Source organism: Aulonocara stuartgranti (assembly GCF_965226115.1).
Source record: "Aulonocara stuartgranti genome assembly, chromosome: 9".
NCBI classification, from domain to species: domain Eukaryota; kingdom Metazoa; phylum Chordata; class Actinopteri; order Cichliformes; family Cichlidae; genus Aulonocara; species Aulonocara stuartgranti.
The window spans coordinates 6,049,077-6,057,983 of NC_138960.1; the positions used below are offsets into that span (position 1 = coordinate 6,049,077).

The 8,907-nt window shown below is 38.4% G+C and overlaps 1 protein-coding gene across 1 annotated transcript in view; it reads left to right on the forward strand.

The window, feature by feature from the left end:
- LOC309713922 (uncharacterized protein) overlaps positions 1-8,907 on the forward strand; it is a 253,893-nt gene that overhangs the window by 137,704 nt on the left and 107,282 nt on the right. The gene's annotated exons all lie outside the window — the stretch shown is intronic.

Below are 8,907 nucleotides of genomic sequence, written 5' to 3' on the forward strand. Positions count from 1 at the left end.
GAACAATTGACGGAAAAAGTGTGGACTTTATACCAGTTTTTAAATTGTGTTGATCGGCCACGTGAAACCAGAGTTATGATAAAAATATCTGCAATGTTTGGTTTTCTTCCAGAATACTGACGTTGTTTATATTTAAACAGTAAAAACGGTGTTTTATAAGGAAAGTGCTCGACAGCACTCTCCACCTGTGAGCAAAAACAAAACCAAAAAAAACCCCACCCTTTCCTATTGGTCGAAAAATGTAACATGTCACCAATCAAAAAATGATATGGCAACATGGCATTTAGTTGTTTAGGAAGGGGGAGGTTTTAGGAGTGACGGTGGTGTTTTGAGATGTGAGAGATTTGCGACGTTTAGCGCAAATCTTGTGTAGTTGTGCCACAAATAATTTGTGTGACATCAGATTTGATGCAGAACACCTGATTGTTCTGTAAATAGTTTGAAATGTTTATTTTTTAAAAATGCCTTGGATGCATTTTTAGGTAAACAGCTGCAAAAAACTTTGTCGTTTGCATAACTCGGTTTCTTTTTTGAAGAAGTAACTATATAATTAATTGCCCAACATTGGTCATTATATACTGTATTTTGCAAACAGAGTTACAGGACTCTCTCCCAGACCACAGACTCATAATACAAGTCAGAGCTTTATACAAAAAAAAAAAAGAAAAGAAATTTGTGTTTTCAAAATTGGAGTTCAAGTTATTTTTTACTTCCAGTAGTGTTAACATACTACACAGGTCATGAACAAGATTTTTTAAAATTGTCATTGTAAGTGGGCTAAAGCAGTTAATTAAAAGTAGTCTAACATAAATGCTGTAATTTGATTATTTTAATAAACCATGTAACTTGGATGATTCGATGCTGGCGTGACCACAGTGCACACGTCTGATGTCGCTCACAGTGGTCCAAGGGACGCTCAGGGAGTTTGTGTGTTCGCTCAGACACATGAAAAATTAGAGGTGTGACAAAGGGGATGAGCAGTTGCAATACTCTCCATTTGTCCCATATGTGTTGACCTTTTTTTGCACATTATGCACATTATTCTGTTTCTATTTATTTGCTATGATTTGCTATTTGTCAAGTAACATTGCTGCACTCACTATCCCGGGTTTGTTTGTGTAAGCGTTCTGTTGCCGGCAAATCAAACATTCTGCAAATTAAGGCAAATACTCAGGTAGATGTTTCTTTATATTTTATTATGTTACAGATTAAGTCATTTGTTCATACTTACTTTGTTCTGTCTTTTCATTTTTCATGAGGGTCAGGTGTGGGGAAACGCCTGCCTAGCATTTCCTCATTTTAAAGTCCTGATGATGTCACACATGACATCAGCAGGTCAAACCAAGTGGAGGGGTTTCTTTGTCAATAGAAACGCTTCCTTTTGTTTGTGTTAAGGTTTAAAGGGATTTGTTGAATGTTTTTCTTTTCATTAATACTGCTATTTAGTTGTGTAAATGTGCATATTAAAAGTGTGAAGAGATTTTGTGTCTTTTTAATCATCTTTGTAGAGCTTTAGATCCCTCAGTTTGAGAGAGTGGTACTGGCTGGGCTAAGTGAAGGGAAATTGATGGCCCTATTTAAAGCCAGTCTCTACCAGATTCAAGAGAGAGGAGAGGTGAGCTGTGTTACCAGAGCCATGGTCTGTTGAGTTTTGTTAACTGAGTTAATTTGGGGGAAGTTTTGTTAAGTTACACATTAAATTAAGTTCACTGTAAATAAATTGCTCACCTCTTGAAACCTGAAATGTTTGCGTAGTCTGCTTCCCTACCACCTTCCTTGACGTTCGAATCTGACTACTTCACAAGAGGGAACACTGATCAAGACGTGATTGAATTGCAGACTTAATGAGCTTTAACAAAAGGATTGCAATTGTTTTGAAATTACAGACATTTTCTGAATTATATGGTCCCCAGTTTATAGGGAGTGAAAAATAATTGGACAATTGACTAAGAAGACATATCATGGCCAGGTGAGGTGTTTCACCTTGCTATGCCATTCCACATTAAACAGATAAAAGACTTAGAACTGTCCCTTTGCTCACTGGAACTTTCAATATAAGATCCAAAACGAATGTCATTATAAAGCAAAAAAACCTATCAAAGAAAAACGAAAAATTATAATGGTCAAATCAACAACCTGGTGGATTTTTAAAAAGGAAAAATACACTGACCAATGTAACCAAGTGGTTACAGTAAAGATTCCTGAAAAGTTAATTCAATTTTTTTATTACCCCCCCTTAAATTAAAGCTGAAACTTGGGACTTCAATTAAATTTTCATTATACCAATGTTTACATGTCAGCAATTTGCCATATTAAAGAAGACTTGGAACTCTCAACTAATGATCATTAGGTCATTTATTCTTAATGTAGGAGCCATATGAGTGGTTCCCGTCTGACTAAGTGGGTTGGTTTAAATGGACTCACTATATTGGTGCATGGGTGTTGGGCGTGTCTCATGGGTGTGGTAGATAATAAATGTGGTTGCACTCACCTGTTCACTTCACCTGATGTTGATGAGCAGAAAGGTAGGGTGAGCAGGAGGCAAAACTTTCTGTTGATTGCAGCTTGAGCGCAGCTTGAATGATTTGATGTATTTTAACTGTAACTTGATGGTTTTGTATATTTGTGCACTAATTGATACCATAGACCAAGTTGTAATTTGATTTAGTAGTTAGTGCAGTTATTATTGAGTTGCAGTTATTTGTTTGTGCAGTCTGTGCATTTGTTAATCCCATGTCCTCGATTTGTATAGTGGACAGTTGCATGTGGAATAAAAGGAGCAAATGATACAGAAGTGTATTTTATGCGTTTATTGTTGCGCGTCATCTGTGTCCTCATGTTTAGCCTGCCGCGGCCATTGGTTGGTTGAGCCGCAACACTTAAGACACTTCAACTTAATTCAATTCAACAATCATATTCACAAACTTGGACATGTCCATTTTATAAAATATTAGCTCATTTTGAATTTGATACCAGCAACATTTCTCCAAAAGTTGGGATAAAGGCAACAAGCCTGAAAAAGTAAGTGATACTTAAAAGAAACAGCTGGAGGAACATTTGGCAACTAATCAGGCTAACTGAAAACTGGTCGGCATAACTGGTATAAAAAGAGCATCTTAGGGAGACTGTGTTTCTTAGAAATAAATTTGAGTAGAGATTCGTTAATTTGCAAAAAGCTGTCTACAGATTGTGGAACAATTTAAAATGAACGTTCAGCATAAGATTGTATCGTCAAAAGATTTTGAGAATCTGCTGAAATCTGTGTTCAAGGGACAAGGCAGAAAATCGGTGTTGGATGGCTGTCATCTTCAGGCCCTTAAAAACAGGCATGACTCTGTCAAAGAAATCACTGCAAGGGCCCAGGAGCACTGTCTGAAAACAGTTTGTCAACTCAAGTGATGACCTGTAACAGTCACAGCCATCAGGTAATGAGACAATGGTATAATGAGTTGCCTGGAAAATTATTCCTGACAGCTCTTTGGAACCAACAGCTGGGTGTTTTCTTCCCCATTAGAAGTGTCACAACTCAATTGAAAAATTCTGTCCCACTCATTGCAAAATACCATTTGGCCATCATCTCAATGTCAACATTTGCTTGAGGGCAAACTCCAGTGAAAAATTTCTCGTCTGTTTCCACGGGCCTCACGTACCTTGAGCCTTGCATCCATGGGAAGAGGAGCCAGTTAAATATTGCCTTCAGTGTGCTGCTAGCCTGAGGCTGCAATAGGTCCTGCTGCCTCAAGTCCGCCACTGCCTGCTTCTGATGCATAGCTGCCAGATCTTCCATCATTTAAACCAAGGTTGGCACCAGCTGTACAGGCTGTGGGTCTGACAGCCTTGTGGGAGGCATTTAGCACCAGTGTAGCAAGTTACGATGCCATCTCTAAAACTTTGGGACTTCAGCAAACCAGGCCGAGACCTATTATCTACAAATAGAGGAAACCTGAAACTGTGGAGAACCTTTTCAGGAGTGGTACCAAATCTTATTCAGAGTGCATTAACAACTCGTTCAGGATGTCACAAAAGAACCCAGAACAACATTTACACAACTACTGGCCTCACTTTTTTTCTGTTTAGGTCAATGTTCAACGTTCAACAGTAAGAAAGACACTGGGCAAAAAGGGCATCCATGGAAAAGTTCTAAGGCAAAAACCACTGGTGACCAAAATAACAAAGGTTTTTCCCATATTCGCAAGTGAACATTTTAATGATGAATCACAATTTCAATCACTATCAGAATACTTCATTAATCCCTAAGTTAATTATTATGCTCTCTACCAAAAAATCCTGAATGTTCTGGCTCTGAAGCTCAAGTGCACTTCAGTTATGCAGGAAGACAATGGTCAGAAACATACCAGCAAATCCATCTTTGTATGTTTCTGTCAACAGATGTATTCTAAACTAAGAAATAAGATCTAATAATGTGGTAATTTAAATATATTTATATAATGTACAAGTTATTAGAACTCAATTACCAAAGTAATAACTTATCAATATCAAAGTAATATCATATTAACAAAAAAGAAAAAAGTTGGCAGTTGACGCCCAACTTCTCCTTTGTCTTTATCCAGGAATAGAAATAGAAATTGCAGAATCCCAGTAGGTAGTAGTCTGCCACCTATCTATTATAACAGAGGCTAACAGCTGAAAATTGAGCCTATCCTATTTGAAACTTCACATTGTTTTCTGTGGTACTTTCTCAACACATCTCCATCACACAAAAGGACAGTAAGTTATGCCCTTACTCCAGTATCCCAAGATTCTTGTTTATATGTTGGCCAGAAATAACTCTTCTTTTTGCTTAAGGAATGGTGTCCACAAATGCAAGCCCTTAACTCGGTTAAACTTTCTGCCTTGAAGGCTTCATATCTAGTAGCTAATACTATTACCAAGGGGTGGAAATGCCATTAGATATTGGAGAGAAATAAAGGACATATGCCTGGAAGCTGCAGCTGCTAAAGCTGGGCAAGGTGCAAACTGATAAGGCAGCTGAAAATGTTTTTACTAGGTCCATCCTTATGATATACAATTTATGTTTATGTGTTCACAGATGTGGAAATTAGGCTTCCTTGTCTATGTGTAGTGCATCAAGATGACTTGCAAGAAGATTTATTGTTTGCCTTAACATCACTATAGGGAAAATATTTAAAGCAACTGAAATTATGAACTAAAGCTTTGAATTTGGTTTTTGTGCTTAGACCAATGGCCTTCTGCAGTGAGAAGCCACTTATCTGGCTTGACTGCAGAGAAGCTGAACACAATACTGTGAGGCCACCACTTTTACATTCCTCATAAAATGGTGGCCAGTAAAAAACAATCACTGGAACAAATTAAGGTTATTTTGAAGTTATTAAAGCAATAATTAATTTTAATACCCAAATCTGTCTCAAGGTGGAAAATGAAATCCTGGACTTGAAACAGAGCTTAGTCAAAGATTTGGTCTTGATGTGGTCATATCTTTGAACCACATTACCTGGACAGTTTTGTGGGCTGTGGAAATAAGCCAGGGATTTGAAACCAGTATCTTAATTATTGTGCCACTGTGCTGGCACACATACTGAGTGACCACTCTTCTGTACCAAGGACAGTGCTTGTGTTAACCACTGTTCATAATAGTATTATTTTTATCCATTCCAGATTGCCAATCTTGGTAGCTGAGGATTGGTCTGCCAGGAACTCCTCCTGCAGGAGGATGGGCCCATGTCACCTTTTCGGGCTGTTCCCGACCGGGCCCCATGGACAAAGGCCTAGCCACCAGACGCTTGCCCTTGGGCTCAGGCCTAGCTCCAGGGCGACTCAGACGCCAGCAAGGTGGAGGTGGAGTACTGGTTTGGGCTGGTATCATCAAAGATGAGCTTGTGGGGCCTTTTCGGGTTGAGGATGGAGTCAAGCTCAACTCCCAGTCCTACTGCCAGTTTCTGGAAGACACCTTCTTCAAGCAGTGGTACAGGAAGAAGTCTGCATCATTCAAGAAAAACATGATTTTCATGCAGGACAATGCTCCATCACACGCGTCCAAGTACTCCACAGCGTGGCTGGCAAGAAAGGGTATAAAAGAAGAAAAACTAATGACATGGCCTCCTTGTTCACCTGATCTGAACCCCATTGAGAACCTGTGGTCCATCATCAAATGTGAGATTTACAAGGAGGGACAACAGTACACCTCTCTGAACAGTGTCTGGGAGGCTGTGGTTGCTGCTGCACGCAATGTTGATGGTGAACAGATCAAAACACTGACAGAATCCATGGATGGCAGGCTTTTGAGTGTCCTTGCAAAGAAAGGTGGCTATATTGGTCGCTGATTTGTTTTTGTTTTGTTTTTGAATGTCAGAAATGTATATTTGTGAATGTGGAGATGTTATATTGGTTTCACTGGTAAAAATAAATAATTGAAATGGGTATATATTTGTTTTTTGTTAAGTTGCCTAATAATTATGCACAGTAATAATCACCTGCACACACAGATATCCCCCTAAAATAGCTAAAACTAAAAACAAACTAAAAACTACTTCCAAAAACATTCAGCTTTGATATTAATGAGTTTTTTGGGTTCATTGAGAACATGGTTGTTGTTCAATAATAAAATTATTCCTCAAAAATACAACTTGCCTAATAATTCTGCACTCCCTGTACATTTGGGTGTGAATAGTAGAAACGTGTGAAGAGGCTGAAGCTTCTGAGTTGCTGCTGCAAATATCTGTAGATCTCTTGGCTGCACAGTTCTGTAATCAAGGGGAAGTTGAAAAGCTCAGTGGGCAAGACTGTTCAGAAGGAGGAATTGAGCAACAGAATCATTGGGGAAGGCAGTCCAGAAGTGAAAAAGAATTGAGAGGTGTGAGAAATGGCTAAAACTATGTGGAAGCAGAATTTACAGGAGGCAGGGCAGAGTGGCAAGGCAGTTCTGTAGGATTCACAAGCTGGCCTACAGACACTCAAAGCAACAGGCACAAATGGTGCAAATCATGGAAAACATCATTAGATTGTTTAATCATTTTACAATCAGTCCAGTTTCACTATTAATTTTTAAATGCCATTGCACATATTTATTTAATCTAACATTGCACTGCAGCAGATAACATACAGTGGTGTGAAAAAATATTTGCCCCCATCCTGATTTCTTATTTTTTGTATGTTTGTCACACCTTAAATGTTTTAAATCATCAAATAAATGCAAATATTCGGCAACGATAACACAGGTGAACACAAAGCGCAGTTTCTTTAATGAAGGTGTTCAGTATCTGGAGTTGACTCTGGACAGGTTGCCAGTCTGACGCAGCTAGAATCGCCATCTACCCAGAGGTAATTGGAGAGAGCATGATTTGAACCCAGGATCTCCTTGTGCTGTACCACTATGTTGGCTATAATCTACAAACCATGTTTTGCATTTTAGACTTTGATTGGAATGCTCACCAAGGCTAGTGCTTATTTACTCCAAATTTTGACCCTAGCGTCTAAATGTGGGACCAGCTTAATTAATGTGGTTTGTTGAGCCTGTCCAAATTGAAGTTCACTGTTCTTAGATGACTGAAGTGGCACCTAGTGTGGACTTTTATGACTCATCTGCTTAAAGGTTTGATGTGTTATGCATTCACAGATGCTTTTCTACATACCTTGGTTGTAACAAGTCATTATTTCAGTAACTTTTGCCTTCCCATCAGCTTGATGCAGTCTGTCCATTCTCCTCTGACCTCTTGCACCAACAAGGCATTTTCGCTCAGACTGCAGCCTGCTGGATATTTTCTCTTTTTCAGACCATTTTCTGTAAACCCTACAGATGACTGTGCGGGAAAATCCCAGTAGATCAACAATTTGTGAAATACTCAGCCCTCTGGCACCAACAACCATGCCATGTTCAAAGTCACTTAAATCCCCTTTCTTCCTCATTTTGATGCTCAGTTTGCACTTCAGCAGGTTGTCTCTAAATGGACTGAGTTGCTGCCATGTGATAGGCTGATTAGTTATTTGTGTTAACAAGCAGGTAAACAGACGTGGCTTGTGAGTGTATGTGATACACTTGATTCTGTATGTGACAACATGAGTGTAGAAAAAAAAATTCTACTGAATTTTATGTCTATAAAGTCCTTTCATGATTCATACATTGTTATAATAAATGTATCAATGCAATTATCAGTTTTACTTAAGAAGTTAATTTGTTTAAATTGCTTACATGTTTAAATGATTACATTATAGTTGACTACTAAATATCATAAACGTAAAAGTATAAAAATATGAAAATGTACAAAATATTCACATGATATAAATCTGCTATAAGGTAGGTTAAATAAGTCTACAAAATAACTTCTTTTGATTTTAAATCATGATGAAATGTTTCTGACATTAAGATCTCCCCAAACTTCGATTTATTACATTCTGTTATCCATATGAAGGAATTTATATGAATTTTGTGTTCAGCAGCTTAAATTAAATGTTTATTAAGATGGCAAATATAGACTATTTCTTCTCAAGCTTGTACAGCTGCTGTTTCATTCTCTGGGTTATGGAGGACGATTAATGACTTGATAAAATTCATGAAATTTTCAGAGCAGACTAAACAGAAGGCAAATGACAAATCTCTGGATTACATTTGATCTAGAAAGAAAAAAAACGGACATTTCTTTTCTTTAAACAACCTTCCCTATTCCTATTGGATAACAGAACATCTCCCCCCCTCCCCGGCGCTTCTGCGTGGACTCTTGGAGCACCCTGCAGACGCTTTAACTGATCCTGATTCACCTTCAGTTTGAGGTCTGTGGATCAAAAAGGAGCAGACCGCGTATCTCTCTTGGACAGCGTGTCGGAGATGCTAAATCAAACGGTTTGGGAAATCGCAGACTTCTAAACGGACCAACTTTCTGAGAGACTTGAATAATCAGTGCATCAGCAGGAAAAGTGTGGAGAGGGGAGAGG